We start from the raw sequence: 6,755 nt of genomic DNA on the forward strand, positions 1-6,755 counted from the left end.
TATCTTCAGGGGAAAGGCAGCTGGATCCTGCAGGAGAACCTTGTAGAGTTCAACCCTGCAGGAGGTCAGGGAGCTCACCTTGGGACTTGCAGCCAGAAATCTGCTTGAATCTCACAGGTCTGCTACTGGCTTACTGAGACTCATTGACTTACATCTGCACATTGCTGCCCACGTTGTCTATTGTGACAGCAGGGACATACCCTGAAGGAGTCCCTTTACTTTTATCTTTTATTTTTTATTTTCAAAATTATCACTATTATTTTGCTCTTATTTTTACTTCTTTTTCTACTCTTTTAAATTTTTATTTTTCTCTTTTTTCTTTCTTTTCTCTTTTCTTTCTCTCTCTCTCTCCCTTGCTCCCTTGCAGTCCCACATTGTTCTTCATCTCCCTTTGTGTTCCTGTTCTGGCCCTGATTCATATTTCTTCTTTATTTTTTTTCTTCTCTTTCCTTCTCTCACCTGTGTTCTCAGATCTCACTGCTCACCTTCCCCTTGCCTTCTACTTACCTATCCCTCCTTCCCAACTCCTTCGAACTCCCTTCTGAAGGGTAAAGTTGCTATATTGAATAGTTTATTCACTATAAACATATTTTGGGTTGCTCCTTGATTTTGATCTAATTCATACAGTTAAAGGTGATAGATTAATAACTACCACAAATTGTCATTTTCTAAGAGGTACTTGATGCTATTGTGTTGCTGATTGTACCACTTGTGTTAAGGTGTTGTGATTGATGTAATCGGTTGTCCTTCCTGATATAATGAAAATGAGATACCCTCAGAGCCATTACAGACTCAAAACCTAAAGACCAGCTATATGTGGAAGATACATCTGAGAAGCGATCATTCCATAAGAGTTCTAAATTCATCAACAAAGATACTTAAAATAAGCAACTTTGAAGTATCAACCCAGGAATTAAACCAAGGACAATACCAAAAACAAAAGTGAGAAGACATTTAAGCAAGGCACAAACTCAGACTTCCACCTCACAAAAGGTAAATTCTGGGGGAAACAAGGTGGAAAGGTCTGATAATCAACCACCTGGACACCCTGAACTGATAGCACAGGAAGTAACAAAACAGATGAATGAGGCTCTTGAAAAATTCAAAGCAGAAATAATCTCCTGGATAACTACAGAGATGGTGAGCAGAGTGGAACACATGATTAGAGGCTCTAGAACAGAAACAGATTAAAAAAAATAGATGAGCTCAGAAACATGGTGGAAGCCAGCAATGGGCAGCATGAGAAAGAAATGGAAACCATGATCGCCCAACATAAGAAAGAAATGGAATCCATGAAACAGATTCAAACAGATATTCAGGGGATTAAAAACTCCACTGAAAGTATGCACAGCAAATTAAGGGAATGTGTAGATAGAATAGCAGATATAGAAGACAGGATTGTGGTTAAGGGCCATGAAAACAGAGATTTCTTGAAAATAAGGGACTATGAGAAATCAGTCTAGTACCTGCTAGATGATGCCAAGAAGAATAACATAAGACTGAGAGGAGTTCACAAAAAAAACAAGAGAAAGTGCAATTGACATAAAAAAACTGTTCACAGAAGTAATGGTAGAAAACTTCCCAGACAGAGGTAGAGAATAGGTTATACAGATAAGTGAGGCATATAGGACTCCAACTAGCCATGATCAAAACAAATCTACACTTAGACATATAATAGTCCAGATCCCAGAAACCCAACAGAAGAACAAAATCCTACAGGCAGAAAAGAAACAAATCACCTACAAAGGAAAGCCCATCAGCATCACAGCAGACTTCTCAACACAAACCTACAAGTCAAGGAGAGCCTGGAGTGAAGTATTTCAAGCCCTAAAAGAAAATAACTTCCAACCTACACTGTTGTATCCTGCAAAATTATCTTTCAAAATCGATGGGGAAATTAGACAATTCCATGACAAAGAACACCTGAGATACTTCATGAACACCAAACCAGCACTTCAAAGAATTCTAAGCAATATCCTAGAAAAAGACAATGGTGGTCACAACTCCATGAGGCCCAACAGAGGGAAGCCACCAGGAAAGGTAAGAAACTAAAGGGAAAGGAGGAAAATAAGAAATAAAAGTTCCAACAACACCAAAACATCATGACAAGGGTGAGACAATATCTATCAATTAAAACCATTAATGTTAATGGTCTCAATTCACCAATAAAAAGAAATAGACTGTCAGAATGGATTAAGAAGCAAAATCCAACAATATACTGTATATAAGAAACCACCTAACTCAAAAAGAAATTCATAGACTGAAAGTAAAAAGATGGAAAACAGTTCTCCATGCCACAGGCACCTGGAAAAAAGTAGGGGTAGCAATCTTATTTGCAGACAAAGTAGACTTCAAACCAAAACTAATTAAGAGAGACAAAGATGGTCACTACATCCTTGTGAAGGGAAAAATCCAAGAGGAAGAGATGACAATCATAAATATATATGCACCAAGTACGAATGCCCCCAATTATACAAAACAAATATTAATGGACATGAAAAACCAAATAAGCACTAATATAATTGTAGTGAGGGAACTCAGTACTCCACTATGAAATAGATAGATCATCTAGACAAAAAAATCAACAATAAAATTCTAGAACTGAACCAAGCTATTGAACAAATGGACTTAATAGATGTTTACAGAGTGTTCCACCCCACAAAATCAGGATACATATTCTTTCCAGCTGCACATGGGTCATTCTCCAAAATAGACCACATGTTAGCTCATAGGATATGTCTAAGTAAATGTAAAAGAATAGAAGTTACCCTCGGTATATTATCAGACCATAGTGCAATAAAATTGGAGATCAATAGCATAAAAAACCCACAAAACCCCCACAAACACATGGAAATTGCATAACACCCTCCTGAACAACCAATGGGTCACAGAAGAAATTAAAGAAGAAGTTAGTTTCTACAAGTAAATGATAATGCCAGCACTACATACAGGAATCTATGGGACACAATGAAAGCAGTTCTATGTGGGAAATTCATAGTAATGAATGCCCTTGCTAGGAATACAGAGAGAACTCAAATAAGTAACCTAATGCAGAACCTCAAGCTCCTAGAAAAAGAAGACCATGACAAGCCCAAAGCTCATACAAGAGAGGAAATTATAAAGATCAGAGCAGAAAACAATGCAATGGAGACTAAGAGAATGATACAAAAAAAATCAATGAATCAAAGAGTTGTTTTTTTGAGAGAATAAATAAAATCAATAAATCTTTAGCCAACTGTCAAAAAAGGAAAGAAAAGGCTCAAATCCATGCAATTAAGAATGAAAAAGGGGAAGTCACAACAGATCCAGCAGAAATCCAGAGGACCATCAATACCTACTTCTAGAACCTGTATTCTAATAAACTGGAAAACACAGAGGAAATGGACAGATTCCTAGATACATACGAATTACTGAAGTTAAATGAAGAAGGCATAGACATTCTAAATACCCCAATTACAATGAGTGAAATTGAAAATGTAATAAAAAAGTTACCAACAAAGAAATGCCCAGGTCCTGATGGCTTCCCTGCTGAATTCTACAAGACATTTAAAGAACTATTGCCATTATTCTTTAAACTCATCAAGGAAATTGAAAGGGAGGCAATGCTTCCAAATTCATTCCTGGAAGCAAGTATTACTTTGATTCCAAAACCAGGGAAAGACCTAACCAAAGAAAAGAACTACAGGCCAATCTCCCTAAAGAACATAGATGCAAAAATCCTCAATAAGATACTGGCAAACAGAATACAGAGAATCATCAAGATCATACACCCTTACCAAGTTGGATTTATCCCAAGGATCCAAAGATGGTTCAACATATGTAAATCAATAAATGTAATACCCTATATTAATAAAGTGAAGGACAAAAACCATATGATCACCTCAATAGATGCAGAAAAGGCATTCAACAAAATCCAACACCCATTCATGATAAAAACCCTACAGAAAATTGGAATAGAAGGTCTTTATCTCAACCTGATTAATGCTATCTATGAAAAACCAACAGCCAACATCATATTAAATGGTCAAATACTGTAAACTTCCACTCTAAAACAACGAACCAGGTAAGGATGTCCACTATCACCACTCCTGTTCAATATTGTTCTGGAAACATTAGCCACAGCAATTAGAAAAGTGAAAGAAATAAAAGGAATAAAGATAGGAAAGGAACAAGTTAAAATGTCATTATTTGCTGATGCTATGATACTTTACATAGAAGTCTCAAAATACTCTGCCAAAAAACTTTTAGACTTAATGACAGATTCTATAGAGTAGCTGGATACAAGGTCAACACTCAAAAAACAACAGCCTTCTTATATAGAAATAACAGACTCACTGAGAGAGAAACTAGGGAAACAATTCCTTTTCCAATAGCATCCAAAAACTAAAATATCTGGGAATCAAAGAAAGGAAGAAAAAGATCTCTACACTGAGAAATAGAGCACTCTGAAAAAAGAGATCGAAGAGGATATAGGAAAATGGACAGACATCCTTTGTTCCTGGGTAGGAAGAACCAATTTAGTTAAAATGGCCATACTTCCAAAACTGCTATATAGATTTAATGCAATGCCAATTGAAATTCCAATATACTTCACAGAACTAGAGAAAACAATCCAAAAATTCATTTGGAATCAGAAGAGACCTAGAATAGCATAAGCAATTCTAGGCAACAGTGACCAGGCTGGGGGTATCACAATCCTCAACTTGAAACTATATTACAAAGCTACTATGATAAAAACAGCATGGTACTGGCAAAGAAACAGACCCGAGGATCAGTGGAATAGATTAGAAGATGCAGAAACAACTCCAGACATACTCAGCCACCTCATCTTTGACAAAGGAGCCAACCACCTTCATTGGAGGAAAGATAGACTATTTAATAATTGGTGTTGGAAAAACTGGATTTCAACCTACCAAAGATTAAAACTAGACCCATACCTATCACCATGCACTAAACTAAGATCAAAGTGTACTAAAAATCTAAACATTAAGACAGAAACACCAAACTTGCTGGAAGATAAGTTCGGTAGAACTCTTAAAGACATTGGCATAGGAAAAGACTTGATGAAAAAACCTCAGTAGCATGGGAACTAGCACAAAGAATCAACAACTCAGATCTCATCTTACTAAAAAGCTTCTGCACTGCAAGAGAAAGAGAAACCACCAGCAGAGCTAAGAGACAACCTAGTATGTGGGAAAATTTTTTTAGCAGCTTTACCTCAGACAAAGGACTACTGTCTAGAATATGTAAAGAACTGAAAAAAATCAGACGGCCCAAATTTAAAGACCCAATTAAAAAAATGGACATCTGAAATGAACAGATATTTTTCAGACAAAGAAGTAAAAGCAGCAAATAGACATATGAAAAAAATGTTCAGCATCACTGGTCATTGGAGAGATGCAAATGAAAACAACACTGAGATTCCACCTTACCCCAGAAAGAATGGCTGCTATCAAGAAATTAACCAATAACAAATGCTGGCGAGGGTGTGGGGAGAAAGGAACCCTTCTCCATTGTTGGTGGCAGTGTGGACTGGTGCAACTACTGTGGAAATCAGTATGAAGATACCTCAAAGAACTAGGACTAGAGGTCCCATTTGACCCAGGTATTCCCCTGCTGGGTATCTTCCCCAAAGAATTAAAAGAATCATACCACAGCGATATACATGCACCCATGTTTATAGAGGCAGTTTGTAATAGCTAAAGCTTGGAAACAGCCCAAGTGCCCATCAACTGGAAACTGGATAAAGAAGATGTGGCTTTTTTTTTTTTTTTTTTACAAAATGGAGTACTAATCAGCCATAAAGAACTAGAAACTAGAGACATTTATAGCTAGCATATTGAGGCCATACTCTTAAGTGAAATAAATAGGACACACATGTGTAAATACTGAATAGTATCTCTAGTGTGAGAAACTGATAGTGTAAACAAGGATTAAAGTGATTAAAATGAATAATTGATAATTTGAAGTCGGAGGAAAGGGTCCAAAGTGGGAAGTGGGAGGGGAAAGGAAAGAAGGGAAAGGAAAAATTATGGGAAAAGAAAAAAATGGAAACAAAGTCCATGTAAATACAGAAGGGTGGAGGGGGTGAATGGTGCACAGGTAGGTAATGGGGAAAAAATAAGAGCCAAGATACATCATGTACAGGTAGACACATCCAATGATAAATGTGAACGTATTGTATAACTAAAATGTACCAATAAAAGAATTTAAGCAAAGAAAAAAAAGAATATTTTCAGACTTACATAGAGCTTCTGAAGGTTTTGTATTTACTCATTTCATGAGACAGAAAATATTATTCTTATTTTATAAATGGGAAAATGAGGCATAGAGAGGGTAATTGCTTAAGATCCAGCGGCAAACAAATGAAAGAACCAGCACTTTAGATTAATTTGCTTCTAAAGCTCCAACTTACAACTTCTGTGCTGAATTGTTCAAAGAATATTTGGAAGAAATTGATAAAACATTTTTTTGAAATGTGGGCTGCTGTTACTTGTTAAACTAGAAGTACCTGTTTCAAGGAGACATTGTCTCCACGAGTTATGTTTTATTTTAAATAGTCTAAGCTAGAGAGAAAATCTTTCCTGGAACTCGTTTCTCATCCCACCAGATATGCCTTCAATAGGAAGCAGAATAATAAAGGTGTGAACTAAGTGGAAATAAAAGAGACATTTAAATGTTGATTTAAAGTGACATGACCAGACATATGCAAATTAGTGAAAATACCATTGTTTCAATACAGCTGGTAGTATAAG

The sequence above is a fragment of the Heterocephalus glaber genome, unplaced genomic scaffold (genome assembly GCF_053883595.1).
Source record: "Heterocephalus glaber isolate CG9 unplaced genomic scaffold, H.glaber_assembly_v1.0 deba00001504, whole genome shotgun sequence".
NCBI classification, from domain to species: Eukaryota; Metazoa; Chordata; class Mammalia; order Rodentia; family Bathyergidae; genus Heterocephalus; species Heterocephalus glaber.